At 48.6% G+C, this 20,890-nt stretch overlaps 1 protein-coding gene across 1 annotated transcript in view; it reads left to right on the top strand.

Moving 5' to 3' along the window:
- Positions 1–334: 334 nt before the first annotated feature.
- The window catches only part of LOC137541114 (opioid growth factor receptor-like), a 245,563-nt gene continuing 225,007 nt past the window's right edge, over positions 335–20,890 (top strand). Inside the window, exon 1 of the mRNA XM_068262263.1 lies at positions 335–391. The gene's annotated coding sequence lies outside the window, so the exon portion shown is untranslated. The remainder of the gene's footprint in view (positions 392–20,890) is intronic.

Here is a 20,890-nt window from a genome sequence, read left to right as displayed (position 1 = left end):
ACGTGGGTTGGCTAGTATTTACATAGATCTGTACATCAGTCCTGAAAAGAGGGACAAATGAGGAAGAAAGAGGGACAGAGGGATGGCGTTCCCAAAGAAGGACTGTCCCTCCAAAAGAGGCTATGCTATTGATGCCCAGGCATAAACACACTGTGTAATGATGCAATCCTGGAAACTCAGCCTGACAGCCCTTTCCCCTCTTGCTCCCTAGGCTGGTATGCGGACTTTCCAGTTCCAGTTAATCTGCAGACTGTTTTGTTGTTGGTGGTGGTTTGGTGTGATGCGAAACTGAAAGTTTGAATTGTTCTGCTTTGATGTCTGTGTGTCCATTGTCTGCTCAGCAACAAAACGGATTTTGCACAAGAAGGATCAAAATCCAGTCATTAATAAGGTCAGCAGGTGAGGATAATTCTGCTCATGCTCTGTGTTTTGTATTTTAAAGCGTTTAATGTAGATAGTTTCATGCGTGATCACTTTTTTGTCATGTAAGTGCTAGACGGGTAAATAAGAAAGTGCCGTGTAACTCCCTGTGCTGCCTCTGTTAAAGTGGACCTGAACTATTGCACAAGACAGAAAGAAAACATAGAGAAATACACCCTGTATGGATTTAGAGAGTTTAGCCTGTCTAATTTAACCTCATTAGTGCAGGGGTGTAGCAATTGGGGATGCAGAGGTAGCGGCTGTATCGGGGCCCTCCCTCAACTGCAGTATTATCTCTCTATTGGTCCTGTGCTGGTAATAATCACTTCTATAGATACTTTGAATGGTGCCAGTAAAAAAGGGCGCATATGGCTAATGGACAAAAAGGGCGCCGCCATAGACTGCAATGCAAAATATCGGCTATTCGGCGCCGACAGGAAAAAAGGGCGCCCGAGAAATAGCGGTTACAGGGATTGTGTTAACAAAAGTTTTTGTTTACAGAATAAGGTTTATAACAAATATCGTTTACAAGTTCGTTTTGAGTTTGTGTTATACTTATTTTTTCGTTTTAAAATTTTGCTTACAAAAGTATAACAACTAAATTTCCGTTTACACTCCTTTGATCATTTAAAAATTCGTTTTCATATGTATAATGCTTAAATACCGTTTTCAACCTTATTGTATTAGAAATACATCGCTTTTGGAATTAACTTTGTTTTTACACTTATAATGCGTTGATTATAGTTACTAAAATATCTCTTTTAATATTACTGTTATTTTAAGATTTCTAATGCATACGTGATTGTAAGGCTATCTATTGTATTGTATATATTGATATATACTTTTCTCTATTTATAATATTAATGTATATGTGATTTTAAGGCTATTTTAAGGCTATTTATTCTATTACAAATATATAAATTATTTTATTCATGTTACTTGTAGTGAAGTATTTTAAGGATTAAATATATTATTGTTTATATGTGTTTAGGGTGTTTGTGCGGTGGGGATGGTTAGGTTTAGGCATTACCAGGGGGGTCTAGGGGTTAGGGATAGGTACAGGGAGGGTAAGGTATAGTTACAGTATAATATACGCAACCAGGGGGTGGTTAGGGTTAGGCACCACCAGGGGGGGTCTAGGGGTTAGGGTTAGGTACAGGGAGGGTTAGGTATAGTTACAGTGCAATGTACACCACCAGGGGGATGGTTAGGGTTAGGCATCACCAGGGGAGATTTAGGGTTAGGCACTACTAGGGGGGTGCTTAGGTTTAGGCACCAGCAGGGGGTGGTTAGGTTTAGGCACCACCAGGGGGGTGGTTAGGTTTAGCCACCACCAGGGGGGTGGTTAGGGTTAGTCACCACCAGGGGGGTGGTTAGGTTTAGGCACCACCATGGGGGTCTTAGGGTTAGGCACCACCATGGGGGTCTTAGGGTTAGGCACCACCAGGGGGGTGGTTAGGGTTAGGCACCACCAGGGGGGTCTTAGGGTTAGGCGCCACCACGGGGGTCTAGGGGGTAGGGATAGGTACAGGGAGGGCTCTGTGTGAGAGTAAGGTTAGGTATAGTTACAGCACAATATATGTAATATATAGAATTTATTAAATTATGTATAATTAAACAAAGAGGGGGTCTAAATATCTGTAAAATCTACCATTCTATTACTATGCTTAATACAAGTGTAAATATCGTTTTTGTTATAGACGCTATTTGACGTTTTATTTCAGAATTCGTTTGTTGTTATAGACGGTATTTTGCCATTTCATTTCCGTCTATTTAACCTGTTTAGCACTAAATTTTCGTTTACAACCTCTTAAACGAAAAATATGGTTATGCATTAAAACTTACAATTTCGGCTATACTCCGCGCCCTTTTTTCCAGGCGCCCTTTTTTGATACACGCACTTTGAATAGTGGTAATCATTAACAAACTGTTCCCCATCCCCTTCTTGCACCTCTGACACTGTAGTTGTCCTTGTCAGGTTTTGGTGCGCCGTATCAATTGTTCCTTAGCTACACCACTGCATCTGTGACTAATCACTCATTTGATCTATCCTCTGTGTCAGCTATCCTCTGCCGCAGCTGAGCAGCTAATTTGTAAACAACGGATGTTAACAATATGTCTGCTTCCATAAAAGCAGGGAGTAGATGCACTTCAGATTTATTGCAGGACTTGGATCAGCTGTCACAAAGAAATGTTTTCTTTAAAAGGTTATTATGCTGTTGCTCATCTTTCAGAGCAGAGAGGAAGTTCTGAGTTCAGCTCCGCTTTAACTGAAAGGAAGTCAAGAAACAGAAAAACATATTTATAAAATAATTAAAGGACACCTGTAGCGAGAGGGATATGGAGGCTGCCCTATGTATTTCCTTTTAAACAATACCAGTTGCCTGACTGTCCTGCTGATTCTCTGCCTCTAATACTTTTAGCCATAGAGCCTGAACAAGCATGCATCAGATCAGATGTTTCTGGTGTTATTCAGACACTACTGCAGCCAAATAGATCAGCAGGGCTGCCAGGCAACTGGTATTGTTCAAAAGAAAATACAAATGGCAGCCTCCATATCCCTCTCACTTCAGGGGGTCTATTTGAAAAGGGCGCCTGGAAAAAAGGGCGCCTGGTGTAGCCCATATATGCCAAATTCGGCTACAAAAAAGGGCGCCTGGAGTAGCCCATATGCCAACTTCGGCTACAAAGGGCGCCTAGTGTAGCCCATATATGTCAAATTCGGCTACAAAAAGGGCGCCTAGTGTAGCCCATATATGTCAAATTTGGCTACAAAAAGGGCGCCTGGTGTAGCTCATATATGTCAAATTCGGCTACAAAAAGGGCGCCTGGTGTAGCTCATATATGTCAAATTTGGCTACAAAAAGGGCGCCTGGTGTAGCCCATATATGTCAAATTTGGCTACAAAAAGGGCGCCTGGTGTAGCCCATATATGTCAAATTTGGCTACAAAAAGGGCACCTGGTGTAGCCCATATATGTCAAATTCGGCTACAAAAAGGGCGTCTGGTGTAGCCCATATATGTCAAATTCGGCTACAAAAAGGGCGCCTGGTGTAGCCCATATATGTCAAATTTGGCTACAAAAAGGGCGCCTGGTGTAGCCCATATATGCCAACTTCGGCTACAAAGGGCGCCTATTGTAGCCCATATATGTCAAATTTGGCTACAAAAAGGGCGCCTGGAGTAGCCCATATATGTCAAATTCGGCTACAAAAAAGGGCGCCTGGTGTAGCTCATATATGTCAAATTTGGCTACAAAAAGGGCGCCTGGTGTAGCCCATATATGTCAAATTTGGCTACAAAAAGGGCGCCTGGTGTAGCCCATATATGTCAAATTCGGCTACAAAAAGGGCGTCTGGTGTAGCCCATATATGTCAAATTCGGCTACAAAAAGGGCGCCTGGTGTAGCCCATATATGTCAAATTTGGCTACAAAAAGGGCGCCTGGTGTAGCCCATATATGCCAACTTCGGCTACAAAGGGCGCCTATTGTAGCCCATATATGTCAAATTTGGCTACAAAAAGGGCGCCTGGAGTAGCCCATATATGTCAAATTCGGCTACAAAAAAGGGCGCCTGGTGTAGCCCATATATGTCAAATTTGGCTACAAAAAAGGCGCCTGGAGTAGCCCATATATGTCAAATTCGGGTACAAAAAAAGGGCGTATGGTGTAGCCCATATATGTCAAATTCGGCTACAAAAAGGGTGCCTAGTGTATCCCATATATGTCAAATTTGGCTACAAAAAGGGCGCCTGGTGTAGCCCATATATGTCAAATTCGGCTACAAAAAGGGCGCCTAGTGTAGCCCATATATGTCAAATTTGGCTACAAAAAGGGCGCCTAGAGTAGCCCATATATGTCAAATTCAGCTACAAAAAGGGGGCGCCTGGTGTAGCCCATATATGTCAAATCGGCTACAAAAAGGGCGCCTAGTGTAGCCCATATATGTCCAATTCGGCTACAAAAAGGGTGCCTAATGTAGCCCATATATGTCCAATTCGGCTACAAAAAAGGGCACCTGGTGTAGCCCAAATATGTCAAATTTGGCTACAAAAAGGGCGCCTGGTGTAGCCCATATATGTCAAATTCGGCTACAAAGGGCGCCTGGTGTAGTGTTGGGCGAACAGTGTTCGCCACTGTTCGGGTTCTGCAGAACATCACCCTGTTCGGGTGATGTTCGAGTTCGGCCGAACACCTGGTGGTGTTCGGCCAAACTGTTCGGGGTTCGCCCGAACTGTTGAATGCATGGCCGAACATGGCCGAACAGGGCCCCTGTTCGGCCGAACAGGGCCCTGTTCGGCCGAATACTGCCCCCCTATGGGGTCGCAGGCATAAGGGGGGAGCATGCCCCGGTCGCGGGGGGGGTCGGAAATTCCCCCCACCCCCTCCGCTAGCGCTCCCCCCTCTGCCCGCTTCCCCATAAAAAAAGTTATAGTACCTGGTGCCTGGTGGCTGGCAGTGGAGTGAGGAGGAGGAGGAGGAGTCCGAGTAGCAGAGTGGCGTTGAGGCCGGGCAGCGGGCGGTTCGGGCGGTTCAGCGCTAGTACCTTGTGGTACTTCCGCCCTTTCTCTGACCTCACGTCCTCTGCGTGATGACGCATACGAGGGTACGCGTGATGCGTACCCTCGTATGCAGAGGACGTGAGGTCAGAGAAAGGGCGGAAGTACCACAAGGGTACTAGCGCTGAACCGCCCGCTGCCCGGCCTCAACGCCACTCTGCTACTCGGACTCCTCCTCCTCACTCCACTGCCAGCCACCAGGCACCAGGTACTATAACTTTTTTTATGGGGAAGCGGGCAGAGGGGGGAGCGCTAGCGGAGGGGGTGGGGGGAATTTCTGACCCCCCCCGCGACCGGGGCATGCTCCCCCCTTATGCCTGCGACCCCATAGGGCCCCCATGTTCGGGGGTCCCATTGACTTCCATTGAGTTCGGCGTTCGGGCCGAACATGCCGAACATCTGGCCCATGTTCGGCCTGTTCGGCCCGAACCCGAACATCCAGGTGTTCGCCCAACACTAGCCTGGTGTAGCCCATATATGTCAAATTCGGCTACAAAAAGGGCGCCTGGAGTAGCCCATATACCGGTATGTTAAATTTGGCTACAAAGGGCGCCTGGTGTAGCCTAAAGAGCTAGTTTTAGTTTATAAAAAAGGATGCTGTTAATTTGTTGGGTTGTTGGGCTATAAACGGACTCTAGATATAGCTGAGAAAAGGGATTACTATGACCTAACTTCTCCCTACACTGACCAGGGGTGCTCGAATACCCCTTTTCAAAATCCGAATTGATCCGGATCCGGATACCAAGATATCTGGATCCAGATCGGATATGCGGATCCAAACTTTTGAGTATTAGAATAGAATCGGATATCCGACCCCAGTATCTGGGATATTTGGGTAGATTCGGATATCTGGATAGAAAAACCGGAAGTGGCCTTTAAATTGTTTTAAAAATGTTTTTTAGGGTAAATGAGGCATGTAGCATCATTATTTTTTAAAGGGAAACACTAATTGATGATGTGGGGACTTAAAATCCCCCCCCCCCCCAAAAAAAAAATGGCTGTCGAACATCAGGACTAGATTCCAGACAGCGGTCGTGCAGCCCACTTTATTGTGTCCAAAGTCCAACCGCACAACTGGGACATGGCAGTCTTCAGCACAGACACCTCCAAAAAATTACAATTGTGTTTTGGGTTAAATATAGGTGGTATCAGCACAGCAGCAGTGGCCTGTGGCACCCTGGCGGTGGGAGCAGCAAAGGCAGCAGGCAGGGCAATGCAGCAGCAGCAGGTGTAACGTCTGCCAGGAGCATGCCAGACATGGCACTTTGCACATGGCACTTGGCACTTGCCAAGTGCCACGTGCCACCTGCCACGTGCAAAGTGCCATGTGCAAAGTGCCACATGCAAAGTGCCAAGTGCAAAGTGCCACGTGCAAAGTGCCAAGTGCAAAGTGCCACGTGCAAAGTGCCATGTGCCAAGTGCAAAGTGCCAAGTGCCAAGTGCCACGTGCAAAGTGCCACGTGCAAAGTGCCATATGCCAAGTGCCATGTGCCAAGTGCGAAGTGCCACATGCAAAGTGCCACGTGCCAAGTGCCATGTGCCAAGTGCCATGTGCCATGTGCCAAGTGCAAAGTGCCAAGTGCAAAGTGCCACGTGCAAAGTGCCACGTGCCAAGTGCAAAGTGCCAAGGGCCACATGCAAAGTGCCACATGCAAAGTGCCAAGTGCCATGTGCCAGTTACACGTGCCAAGTGCCAAGGGCCACGTGCCAAGTGCCGAGTGACAGTCAGACAACAGAGGAGAAGACACTAACTGTCACACTGGCACTGCTCAGCAGCACAGCAGTTCTGTAGTAAGCTAACACAGTAGTACTACTACTCTAACAACTACTAGCACTGACTGCAGTACTACAGTACTAACTACACAATAACACAGTAATCCTATCCCCTAATCCCTAACCTAACCTATACTGTAGCGAGCTAAGGCTAATAGCTGGCCAGCAGGCAGCAGCTGGCCTGGTCTGTGCACAGTACACAAACAGACACTTAGCAGCTGCAGCAGCCCTGCAGCACACACTCTGACTGTCACATAGTGTTGGGCGAACAGTGTTCGCCACTGTTCGGGTTCTGCAGAACATCACCCTGTTTGGGTGATGTTCGAGTTCGACCGAACACCTGATGGTGTTCGGCCTTTTAGTTCGGGTTCGCCCGAACTACTCAATGCCCGGCCGAACAGGGCCCTGTTCGCCCGAATACGGGCCCCCTATGGGGTCGCAGGCATAAGGGGGGAGCATGCCCCGATCGCGGGGGGGGGCGGAAATTCCCCCCACCCCCTCCGCTAGCGCTCCCCCCTCTGCCCGCTTCCCCATAAAAAAAGTTTGCGGAAAGTTAATAGTACCTACCAGTGGTGGCTGGCTGTGGTGAGATCATGAGTGAGGAGGAGTCCGACTAGTCTAGGAGACGCGTTGAGGCCGGGCAGCGGGCGGTTCATCGGTAGTACCCTTGTGGTACTTCCGCCCTTTCTCTGACCTCACGTCCTCTACGTGATGACGCATACGAGGGTACGCGTGACGCGTACCCTCGTTTGCGTCATCACGTAGAGGACGTGAGGTCAGAGAAAGGGCGGAAGTACCACAAGGGTACTACCGCTGAACCGCCCGCTGCCCGGCCTCAACGCGTCTCCTAGACTAGTCGGACTCCTCCTCACTCATGATCTCACCACAGCCAGCCAGCCACCACTAGTAGGTAGTAGTGTTGGGCGAACAGTGTTCGCCACTGTTCGGGTTCTGCAGAACATCAACCTGTTTGGGTGATGTTCGAGTTCGGCCGAACACCTGATGGTGTTCGGCCAAACCATTCGGCCACATGGCCGAACTAAGAGCGCATGGCCGAACGTTCCCCGAACGTCCGGCTAGCGCTGTGATTGGCCGAACGGGTCACGTGGTTCGGACCCGAACGCGCTCTGATTGGCCGAACTGTCACATGGTTCGGGTAAATAAATACCCGAACCACGTCATATCTCCGCCATTTGTCTGTGGGTTTAGCTTTGGGTAGGCAGGCAGGGTAGTTCGCGCTCCAGCCACGCTAGCCAGGGTCCCCCCAGTCATTGTGTCGCTGCTGGGAATAGTAGTACACCGCTCGCTCAGCCACACTATATAGCAATCTGTTTACTGCCACTCTGTGTACCTCGCTCAGCCACACTATATAGCATTCTGTTTACTGCCACTCTGTGTCTGCTGGGAATAGTAGTACACCGCTCGCTCAGCCACACTATATAGCATTCTGTTTACTGCCACTCTGTGTACCTCGCTCAGCCACACTATATAGCATTCTGTTTACTGCCACTCTGTGTCTGCTGGGAATAGTAGTACACCGCTCGCTCAGCCACACTATATAGCAATCTGTTTACTGCCACTCTGTGTACCTCGCTCAGCCACACTATATAGCATTCTGTTTACTGCCACTCTGTGTCTGCTGGGAATAGTAGTACACCGCTCGCTCAGCCACACTATATAGCATTCTGTTTACTGCCACTCTGTGTACCCCGCTCACCCAGCACACTATATAGCATTGTGTTTACTGCCACTCTGTGTCTGCTGGGAATAGTAGTACACCGCTCGCTCAGCCACACTATATAGCATTCTGTTTACTGCCACTCTGTGTACACCGCTCACCCAGCACACTATATAGCATTGTGTTTACTGCCACTCTGTGTACACCGCTCACCCAGCACACTATATAGCTTTGTGTTTACTGCCACTCTGTGTCTGCTGGGAACAGTAGTACACTGCCGCTCACTCAGTCACCCCATTACTATATAGCATTGCTGGGATCTGTAGTACTCTGCTCACCCACCCATACCATTGTACTGCCAGTCACTGTGTATATTGCTGGGATCTGTAGTACTTCACTCACCGTCAACCACTATATAGCATTGTGTACTCTGCCAGTCAGTGTGTATATTGCTGGGATCAGTAATACTCCACTCAACGTCAACCACTATATGAGCTCACCATGAGTTCCTCAGAGACCTCCGCTGTGAGCAGCACTCCCAACAACAGCAACAGCCAACGCCCCACGCAAGCTATAACATCCACAACAGCAGCCAGTGGTCAGCAGCAGCCCTCCCCGGAGGAGAACGTTGTGTCCATCGGTCCGGCGCCAGAGCGATTATTGAGGGCTGCCATTGAGGAGATGATGGGGCCTGATGTGGAGGAGGAGGTCGGGCTCAGGCCAGCATCCCAAGTTAATGTTGAGGACGATGAGGGGTCTGTGTCTGGGAATGTTGGGGTGGCAGAGGTGGCGGGTGGGTCAGACTCAGGAGAAGAGTTGTATGTTGAGGATGATGATCTGGACCATCTGTATGTGCCTCAGAGTCCGACCCCGGAAAATATGTTGTATCGTGTGTTTAGGTACTAAAATCTGCGTTCCCACTTCCCAGTACTGCCCGGGTCCACGGATCCATATAATTTTTTGTGCAGCACTATCAAACTGTGGTACTATGAGTGAGTTGCCATGGTCCTTCTGTGCTGTCACACTCACCGTCTGTCTGCAGATGGATTGTTCAACACAGCTACGCCATCTGACATGTAGTCCTTGACCATCTTCTCCAGGCGATTGGTGTTGGAGGAACTGCCCGATTGCTGTTCTGTGAGCTGCTGCATGGGTGTCAGAAAATGTTCCCACTCCAAGGACACTGCCAATACCATTCCCTTTTGGGCACTAGCAGCAGCTTGTGTTCTTTGCTGCCCTCCTGGTCCTCCTGGGTTTGCTGAAGTCAGTCTGTCGGCGTACAACTGGCTAGAGAAGGAGGAGGATGTCAATCTCCTCTCTAAAGTCTCCATCCTCAAGGGCCTGCTGGAATTGTTCCATTTTTGACCTGTCTGACACTTTCTTCAATCAGTTTTTTAACATTGTGTTTGTATAAACTGGGTATAAACCCAGTAATTGGTGTTGTCCAGAATAATGAATAATAATGAATAGTGAATAATGCGCGGGCCGCATTCAATGCAGTCTAGCATGAATTGAGCCATGTGTGCTAGAGAGTCCTGCCAGACTCCTCTGTCTTCATGTTCTTGTGAGCGTTGTGATTGTTGTGATGCACCATATTCGTCACCAGCATCACTTTCTTCCTCTTCTGCTGTCCATTCCCGCTAAATTGTGGAAGTCCAACGTGCACCGCTCTGTCCCTCGGCAGTGGGGGCATCCAATTCCTGCTCCAACTCCAGCTGTTCCTCGTCCTGTTCTTTGTCATAGCTGGGACCAGCGTTTCCTGAGGCAGGTTGCCTGATGTTGGTATCATCACGCTGATCGTTTTCATCTTCAGATTCCCCCACTTGCATCATGCCAGCGGTTTCCATCTTCAACATTGATTTCTTCAGTAAACACAGCAGTGGTATTGTAATGCTGACTGTAGAGTTGTCACTGCTCAGTCACAAGCAACGTGGATTGCTCAAAATTTTGGAGGACTTGGCAGAGATCCAACATGGTGGCCCAATCAGATCCACAGAAGCTTGGTAGCTAGCTGCTGGAATGCGCCTCGGCACTGCGCAAAAGCGTGCTAGCATGTGCAGCGTAGAATTCCAGCGCGTAGGGAGGGACATCACCCAGCGAGCGATGGTGCGCTACATTGAAGCGCTCCTGCATCTCTTGGTGAGTCCTTCAGAAGCGGTACTGGACTTTAAAAAATGTTTGTGTTTTTTTTCCTTCAACAGAAGATCTGCCACGTTGGAGTGAGGAGGACGCCGCCGACCCCGACACCAAGCTGAACCCCGGCGAACTCCAAGCAGAGGATCTTCAGGAACCCTCAAGGCTTTGAGCAAGCTGAGGAGGATCAGCAGTCCCGACGAGACCTCTCCTCATATGTGACTGTGTGCAGTGGAGTAGAGCTCCCCAGAACAACCTCTCACTTGTCACTTTGTCACTGGTCACTTTGTCACTTTGTCACTGGTCACTTTGTCACTTTGTCATTTTGTCACTTTGTCACTTGTCACTTTGTCACTTGTCACTTGTCACTTTGTCATTTTGTCACTTTGTCATTTTGTCACTTTGTCAGTCACTTTGTCACTTTGTCACTTTGTCACTGGTCACTTTGTCACTTTTCACTTTGTCACTTGGTCACTTGTCCAGATGATCTCGGTACACCTCCTGCGATTCAAATTCCTGCACACATTGCTCTGGGATTTGGGTGTGATGAATGATGCATCTAACTGGCCACCGGAGGCAATTAAGGCCTTCAAAACATTGAAAGCAGCTTTCTGTTCCGCCCCCATTTTGCGTCATGTTGAGTTGTTGACGTCATGTTCATCCTCGGCCTCGCCTTGCATTTCAGTGCGAGGTGCATTTTCCACAGAAAAAGGTTGTGAATCCGGGCACAACATTTGTGGCTGTTCCATTGACCTTTCACAGGTAGAAGATTGTGGGGGTGGGAATAGCTCCTCCGAATAGCCCATTGTGTCCTGAAAACTACTCATTGCATTGCTTTGCGCACGCATTTTTTTGTCCTCATGCAAGGCCTGAGTTGCGCCTGAAAGCGTGGCCTTCTCCTCCTGCGCCTCCTCCTGTTCCATCATGTCTGCTGCTGCTGGGTTAGCGTTGCCGCGTGGTCCCTGTTTATTGAACCTCTCATCTGTATTACATTTATGACTGCATGGCGACAAAAAGCATGTTACCTGTGCAAAGAAACATGACATTTTCCACATTTAAAAGACAGTTTTTCCTTTGAAACTTTACAATCAATTTTCTCAAAAACTATAAGCTCTTTTTCAAATATTTTTTTCCCTCTTGTACCCACTCCCAAGGTGCACATACCCTGCAAATTTGGGGTATGTAGCATGTAAGGAAGCTTTACAAAGCACGAAAGTTTGGGTCCCCATTGACTTCCATTATGTTCGGAGTTCGGCGCGAACACCCGAACATCGCGGCGAGGTTCGGCGAACGTTCGCGAACCCGAACATCTAGGTGTTCGCCCAACTCTAGTAGGTAGTAGGTACTATTAACTTTCCGCAGACTTTTTTTATGGGGAAGCGGGCAGAGGGGGGAGCGCTAGCGGAGGGGGTGGGGGGAATTTCCGACCCCCCCCCCCCCCGCGATTGGGGCATGCTCCCCCCTTATGCCTGCGACCCCATAGGGCCCCCAAAAGCGGCATGTTCGGGGGTCCCATTGACTTCCATTGAGTTCGGGGTTCGGGCCGAACATGCCGAACATCTGGCCCATGTTCGGCCGAACGGACCCGAACCCGAACATCCAGGTGTTTGCCCAACACTACTGTCACACAATGAAATCAAGCTAATTAACAATATAACAATAGTGTAGTGATAGTGAAGGGGTTAATCACTGAACAGCTTTAGGTTTATCACTGTACAGCACTTGCTAGGCCAGCAGCACTGGAGCATGTCTCACAAGCAAGGACGATATGTCTCATCATGGCAGCCCTCCTTATTATACAGCGGGGCTGGCCAGGGTTCCTTTCTGTGATTGGGTTCCAGGGCTTAGGCTGGGAGCCCTCTGATTGGCTCAATGAGGTCAGGTGTGGCTGGCCAGGGTTCCCCTCTGTGATTGGTTGCTAGGGATTCTGCTGGGAGCCCTCTGATTGGCTCAATGACGTCCTGGACGTCATCTACTTAGTTACAGTATCTCAATAGTCGGATTTCTGCAGTTATCCACGAATATCCGCATTGCCAGCCAACTATCCGCAGATAGCTATCCGGATTTTTACAGAAATCCGGAATCTGAATCTGAATCGGATAGCTGAAAAAGGTTGGATATCCGGGTTACCCGGATATCCGGAATCCGGATGAGCACCACTGACTCTCACACAGAACCAGTGGTGCTCAAATACCCCTTTTTAAAATTCGAGTTTGGTCGAATTCGAATAGTAAATAATTCGAGGTCAGTCGAATATTTGAGTCGAATAATTTTTACTATTCGATTCGACCTCGGACTTCGAGCTCACTATTCGAGTCGGTATTCGAGCTCATTATTCGAGCTGACTATTCGAATTGGCCTTAAATAGCTTCCAACACTTGTTTTGAGGGTGAATGATGCAAGAAACATCTTTTTTTCCAAGTAACAACAGCAAGTGATTATGTGGGGATGTTCCTTTAAAAAAAAAAAGGTGGAAAGAGAAGTTGTGTCCAGAATTTTGTTCAGTACTGTATATACTTCTTCTTCTTCTTCTTTATCTTCTATATCTTCTTCTTCTTCTTCTTCTATATCTTCTTCTATATCTTCTTCTTCTTCTTCTATATTGTCTTCTTCTTCTTCTTCTTCTTCATCTTCTTCTTCTTCATCTTCTTCATCTTCTTCATCATCATCTTCTTCATCTTCTTCATCATCATCTTCTTCTTCTTCTTCTTCTTCTTCTTCTTCTTCTTCATCTTCTTCTTCTTCATCTTCTTCATCTTCTTCTTCTTCATCTTCTTCATCTTCTTCTTCTTCATCTTCTTCTTCATCTCCTTCATCTTCTTCTTCTTCATCTTCTTCATCTTCTTCTTCATCTTCTTCATCTTCTTCATCTTCTTCTTCTTCATCTTCTTCTTCTTCTTCTCCTTCATCTTCTTCTTCTTCTTCTTCTTCATCTTCTTCTTCTTCTTCTTCTTCTTCTTCTTCTTCTTCTTCTTCTTCTTCTTCTTCTTCTTCTTCTTCTTCTTCTTCTTCTTCTTCTTCTTCTTCTTCTTCTTCTTCTTCTTCTTCTTCATCTTCATCTTCTTCTTCTTCATCTTCTTCATCTTCTTCTTCTTCATCTTCTTCATCTTCTTCTTCATTTTCTTCTTCTTCATCTTCTTCTTCTTCGCCTTCTTCTTCTTCTTCTTCTTCTTCTTCTTCTTCTTCTTCTTCTTCTTCTTCTTCTTCTTCTTCTTCTTCTTCTTCTTCTTCTTCTTCTTCTTCTTCTTCTTCTTCTTCTTCTTCTTCTTCTTCTTCTTCTTCTTCTTCTTCTTCTTCATCTTCTTCTTCTTCATCTTCTTCTTCTTCATCTTCTTCATCTTCTTCTATATCGTCTTCTTCTTCACTTATTTCTCTTTTCAATTTTTTTTTTAAAGAAATGCAGCTATTTTTGAGCGTAACAAATAGCTGGTGGTGCACACATGTTGGAAGCGCCATTGTATGTGCTCCCTAGCAGTGGAAACACACAGACAGCAGGAGGTAAATTCAGCAGCAGGAGGAGGAGGATGAGTGTGTGGCAGCAGGCAGTCAATGAGGCAGGCAGTGTGACATAATAGCCCTTGTACCTAGCGGTGATACCAGGGCTGTAAATAAACACAACAGGAGGTCCCAGACAGCGGTCGTGCAGCCCACATCGTGTCCAATACACAACTGGGACAACACAGTTTTCAACCCGGGCACCTCAGAAAAATTAAACCTTTTTTTTTTTTTTTTAATGGTTTTTTGGTTTTGTTTGTACAACCAATTACACAGATATATAGCTATTGTTTGACGTAATAGCTGGTGGCAGAGTGGCAGCAGAATGTAATTCTGTGTACCCTGGCAGTGGGAAACACAGACCGACAGCAGCAGCAGCAGGAGGAATGGAGGAGTAATGTGAGCAGCTATTGTTTGACGTAATAGCTGGTGGCAGAGTGGCAGCAGAAGGTAATTCTGTGTACCCTGGCAGTGGGAAACTCAGACAGACAGCAGCAGCAGGAGGAATGGAGGAGTAGTGTGAGTGTGGCAGCAGGCAGGCAGCGTGACATAATAGCCCTGGTACCTAGCAGTGATACCAGGGCTGTAAATAAACACAACAGGAGGTCCCAGACAGCGGTCGTGCAGCCCACATCGTGTCCAATACACAACTGGGACAACACAGTTTTCAACCCGGGCACCTCAGAAAAATTAAACCTTTTTTTTTTTTTAATGGTTTTTTGGTTTGGTTTGTACAACCAATTACACAGATATATAGCTATTGTTTGACGTAATAGCTGGTGGCAGAGTGGCAGCAGAATGTAATTCTGTGTACCCTGGCAGTGGGAAACACAGACCGACAGCAGCAGCAGCAGGAGGAATGGAGGAGTAATGTGAGCAGCTATTGTTTGACGTAATAGCTGGTGGCAGTGTGGCAGCAGAAGGTAATTCTGTGTACCCTGGCAGTGGGAAACACAGACAGACAGCAGCAGCAGGAGGAATGGAGGAGTAGTGTGAGTGTGGCAGCAGGCAGGCAGCATGACATAATAGCCCTGGTACCTAGCGGTGATACCAGGGCTGTAAATAAACACAACAGGAGGTCCCAGACAGCGGTCGTGCAGCCCACATCGTGTCCAATACACAACTGGGACAACACAGTTTTCAACCCGGGCACCTCAGAAAAATTAAACCTTTTTTTTTTTTTATGGTTTTTTGGTTTTGTTTGTACAACCAATTACACAGATATATAGCTATTGTTTGACGTAATAGCTGGTGGCAGAGTGGCAGCAGAATGTAATTCTGTGTACCCTGGCAGTGGGAAACACAGACCGACAGCAGCAGCAGCAGGAGGAATGGAGGAGTAATGTGAGCAGCTATTGTTTGACGTAATAGCTGGTGGCAGAGTGGCAGCAGAAGGTAATTCTGTGTACCCTGGCAGTGGGAAACACAGACAGACAGCAGCAGCAGGAGGAATGGAGGAGTAGTGTGAGTGTGGCAGCAGGCAGGCAGCGTGACATAATAGCCCTGGTACCTAGCGGTGATACCAGGGCTGTAAATAAACACAACAGGAGGTCCCAGACAGCGGTCGTGCAGCCCACATCGTGTCCATTACACAACTGGGACAACACAGTTTTCAACCCGGGCACCTCAGAAAAATTAAACCTTTTTTTTTTTTTTAATGGTTTTTTGGTTTTGTTTGTACAACCAATTACACAGATATATAGCTATTGTTTGACGTAATAGCTGGTGGCAGAGTGGCAGCAGAATGTAATTCTGTGTACCCTGGCAGTGGGAAACACAGACCGACAGCAGCAGCAGCAGGAGGAATGGAGGAGTAATGTGAGCAGCTATTGTTTGACGTAATAGCTGGTGGCAGAGTGGCAGCAGAAGGTAATTCTGTGTACCCTGGCAGTGGGAAACACAGACAGACAGCAGCAGCAGGAGGAATGGAGGAGTAGTGTGAGTGTGGCAGCAGGCAGGCAGCGTGACATAATAGCCCTGGTACCTAGCGGTGATACCAGGGCTGTAAATAAACACAACAGGAGGTCCCAGACAGCGGTCGTGCAGCCCACATCGTGTCCATTACACAACTGGGACAACACAGTTTTCAACCCGGGCACCTCAGAAAAATTAAACTTTTTTTTTTTTTTTAATGGTTTTTTGGTTTTGTTTGTACAACCAATTACACAGATATATAGCTATTGTTTGACGTAATAGCTGGTGGCAGAGTGGCAGCAGAATGTAATTCTGTGTACCCTGGCAGTGGGAAACACAGACCGACAGCAGCAGCAGCAGGAGGAATGGAGGAGTAATGTGAGCAGCTATTGTTTGACGTAATAGCTGGTGGCAGAGTGGCAGCAGAAGGTAATTCTGTGTACCCTGGCAGTGGGAAACACAGACAGACAGCAGCAGCAGGAGGAATGGAGGAGTAGTGTGAGTGTGGCAGCAGGCAGGCAGCATGACATAATAGCCCTGGTACCTAGCGGTGATACCAGGGCTGTAAATAAACACAACAGGAGGTCCCAGACAGCGGTCGTGCAGCCCACATCGTGTCCAATACACAACTGGGACAACACAGTTTTCAACCCGGGCACCTCAGAAAAATTAAACCTTTTTTTTTTTTAATGGTTTTTTGGTTTGGTTTGTACAACCAATTACACAGATATATAGCTATTGTTTGACGTAATAGCTGGTGGCAGAGTGGCAGCAGAATGTAATTCTGTGTACCCTGGCAGTGGGAAACACAGACCGACAGCAGCAGCAGCAGGAGGAATGGAGGAGTAATGTGAGCAGCTATTGTTTGACGTAATAGCTGGTGGCAGTGTGGCAGCAGAAGGTAATTCTGTGTACCCTGGCAGTGGGAAACACAGACAGACAGCAGCAGCAGGAGGAATGGAGGAGTAGTGTGAGTGTGGCAGCAGGCAGGCAGCGTGACATAATAGCCCTGGTACCTAGCGGTGATACCAGGGCTGTAAATAAACACAACAGGAGGTCCCAGACAGCGGTCGTGCAGCCCACATCGTGTCCAATACACAACTGGGACAACACAGTTTTCAACCCGGGCACCTCAGAAAAATTAAACCTTTTTTTTTTTTTTAATGGTTTTTTGGTTTTGTTTGTACAACCAATTACACAGATATATAGCTATTGTTTGACGTAATAGCTGGTGGCAGAGTGGCAGCAGAATGTAATTCTGTGTACCCTGGCAGTGGGAAACACAGACCGACAGCAGCAGCAGCAGGAGGAATGGAGGAGTAATGTGAGCAGCTATTGTTTGACGTAATAGCTGGTGGCAGAGTGGCAGCAGAAGGTAATTCTGTGTACCCTGGCAGTGGGAAACACAGACAGACAGCAGCAGCAGGAGGAATGGAGGAGTAGTGTGAGTGTGGCAGCAGGCAGGCAGCGTGACATAATAGCCCTGGTACCTAGCGGTGATACCAGGGCTGTAAATAAACACAACAGGAGGTCCCAGACAGCGGTCGTGCAGCCCACATCGTGTCCAATACACAACTGGGACAACACAGTTTTCAACCCGGGCACCTCAGAAAAATTAAACCTTTTTTTTTTTTTTTTATGGTTTTTTGGTTTTGTTTGTAAAACCAATTACACAGATATATAGCTATTGTTTGACGTAATAGCTGGTGGCAGAGTGGCAGCAGAATGTAATTCTGTGTACCCTGGCAGTGGGAAACACAGACCGACAACAGAAGGGCAGTACACAGCAGCCCACTGTAGGTGTAAAATGTGTGGCTGCAGGCGACGTAATAGTCAAACTGAACCAGGCTGGCGTAGTGAGCAGGAGCCAGGAGGTGGTAAAGGGTGGTAAGGCACATTAACGATGGTTCTTAGCCAGTTCATGTCCCCCTCTCGCCGACAACAGGGGCCAGGAACTCGCCTTCCACCCACGCCTGGTTCATCTTGAGAAACGTCAGTCTGTCCACAGACTTGTGAGACAGACGTGAGCGTTTCTCGGTGACCACGCCACCAGCTGCACTGAAGCAGCGCTCGGACAGCACGCTGGAAGGGGGGCAGGACAGCACTTCCAGGGCGTACTGCGCTAGCTCGCTCCAGATCTCCAGGCGCTTGACCCAATACTCCATGGGATCAACAGGGGCATCGCTGTCAAGCCCGCTGTAGGACCCCATGTAGTCAGCCACCATGCGGGTCAGGCGCTGGCTGTGACCGGAGGAGGATGCTGCTGCATGCACCTCCTCTCTAGTCACTGCTGCCGGAGCCTCTACAGTCCTGTAGAGCTCGTGGCTGAGAGACAGCAGGTCTGTGGGGCGCTTGCTGCTGGATGCAGGCACCTGCTGCTGCCTCTGTGCTGGCTGCTGGACAGTGGGGGTGGAAGGCTGGGGGAAGGCTTCCTCCAAGCGCTCAACAAGGGTCTGCTGCAAGCTCCTTATTTGTTGCGCTGGGTCTCCTCCTGCAGGCGGCAGGAACTGGCTCAACTTCCCCTTGAGGCGTGGGTCCAACATCATGCTGATCCAGATGTCCTCCCTCTGCTTCATCTGGATCACCCTGGGGTCCTTGCGCAGGCACACCAGCATGTGCGCTGCCATTGGGAAGAGGCGGGCCATGTGTGCTGGCACATCGATGGCAGTGCTGTCCTCATCCTCCTCCTCTGCCTCGTCAGTAGAGTTGGGCCGAACCTCCGATTTTCGGTTCGCGAACCGGGTTCGCGAACTTTCGCGAAAGGTTCGGTTCGCGTTAAAGTTCGCGAACCGCAATAGACTTCAATGGGGATGCGAACTTTGAAAAAAAAAAATAATTATGCTGGCCACAAAAGTGATGGAAAAGATGTTTCAAGGGGTCTAACACCTGGAGGGGGGGATGGCGGAGTGGGATACATGCCAAAAGTCCCCGGGAAAAATCTGGATTTGACGCAAAGCAGCGTTTTAAGGGCAGAAATCACATTGAATGCTAAATGACAGGCCTAAAGTGCTTTCAAACATCTTGCATGTGTATACATCAATCAGGTAGTGTAATTAAGGTACTGCTTCACACTGACACACCAAACTCATCGTGTAACGCACCGCAAACAGCTGTTTGTGTAGTGACGGCCGTGCTTTACTGGTGCGCACCATGGCGAGAGTGCAGGTTTTGGTGGCTTTACAGCCCATATGGTCACCTGGCTGATGTAGCTGAGTGACAGAACAGTGACTGTCCAGCTGATCAAATTTGGTCTGACCACAATGAGGCAACGACCTTATTATCGTGGGTGTGCCCCCCGAGACACTCATCTAGGCGCCGGTCATTGCTCCATTGTGATACGCAAGCCCCTTCACCACGGCAAGGTAATGATCACGAAGGGGAATGGGCGCATGTACATGCCTTTTCTTTTGTTGTTGCAGCTGCCCGCAGTGCAGCCAGAAAAATTAGGCAGTCATGTACACGCACCCGAAAAATTATCACAGCGGCCGCTGCTAGCAGCGGCCTAAAAAATTCAGCAATCCGCCTGGAGTCCCGGACCCTGTTGGTGGTGGCGGAGAAGGTAGTCAAGCGGCCTGCAGGCAGACATGCTGTGTGGAGGGACTGGGAGCGACTTAGTCTTCTTGGGGCAGGCCAGGCAGCCAGTCACACGGCGTGCAGGCAGAGATGCTGTATGTGCGGGGACTGACTTAGTCTTGGGGCGGGCAGCAGCCCTCCGGGATCCATGCCTCATTCATTTTGATAAAGGTGAGGTACTTAACACTTTTGTGACTTAGGCGACTTCTCTTCTCTGTGACAATGCCTCCAGCTGCGCTGAAGGTCCTTTCTGAGAGGACGCTTGCGGCAGGGCAGGAGAGAAGTTGGATGGCAAATTGGGACAGCTCTGGCCACAGGTCAAGCCTGCGCACCCAGTAGTTCAAGGGTTCCTCATCGCTGTTCACAGCAGTGTCTACATCCACACTTAAGGCCAGGTAGTCGGCTACCTGCCGTTCCAGGCGTTGGTGGAGGGTGGATCCGGAAGGGCTACGGCGAGGCGTTGGACTAAAGAACGTCCGCATGTCCGACATCACCATGAGATCGCTGGAGCGTCCTGTCTTTGACTGCGTGGACACGGGAGGAGGATTAGTGGCAGTGGTACCTTGCTGGCGTTGTGCCGTCACATCACCCTTAAAGGCATTGTAAAGCATAGTTGACAGCTGGTTCTGCATGTGCTGCATCCTTTCCACCTTCCGTTGAGTTGGTAACAGGTCCGCCACTTTGTGCCTGTACCGAGGGTCTAGTAGTGTGGCCACCCAGTACAGCTCATTCCCCTTGAGGTTTTTTATACGGGGGTCCCTCAACAGGCAGGACAGCATAAAAGACGACATCTGCACAAAGTCGGATCCAGTACCCTCCATCTCCTCTTGCTCTTCCTCAGTGACGTCAGGTAAGTCAACCTCCTCCCCCCAGCCGCGAACAATACCACGGGAAGGTTGAGCAGCACAAGCCCCTTGCGATGCCTGCTGAGGTTGTTCTCCTGCCGCTGTCCCCTCCTCCTCCTCCTCCTCCCCCAAAGAAACACCTTGCTCATCATCCTCTGAGTCTGATTCGTCTTCTGCACACGACTTCTCTTCTTCCTCCTCCTCCCCCCTCTGTGCTGCCGCAGGTGTTGAGGAAACAGCTGGGTCTGATGAAAATTGGTCCCATGCCTGTTCCTGCCGTAACGGTTCCTGGTCACGCTCATTCGCAGCTTCATCCGCCACTCTACGCACAGCACGCTCCAAGAAGTAAGCGTAGGGAATTAAGTCGCTGATGGTGCCCTCACTGCGGCTCACCAGGTTGGTCACCTCCTCAAACGGCCGCATGAGCCTGCATGCATTCTCCATCAGTGTCCAGTTGTCGGGCCAGAACATCCCCATCTTCCCAGACTGTTTCATTCTAC

The sequence above is a fragment of the Hyperolius riggenbachi genome, chromosome 12 (genome assembly GCF_040937935.1).
Source record: "Hyperolius riggenbachi isolate aHypRig1 chromosome 12, aHypRig1.pri, whole genome shotgun sequence".
Lineage (NCBI taxonomy): Eukaryota > Metazoa > Chordata > Amphibia > Anura > Hyperoliidae > Hyperolius > Hyperolius riggenbachi.
This window is presented reverse-complemented; position numbering and strand designations above follow the sequence as displayed.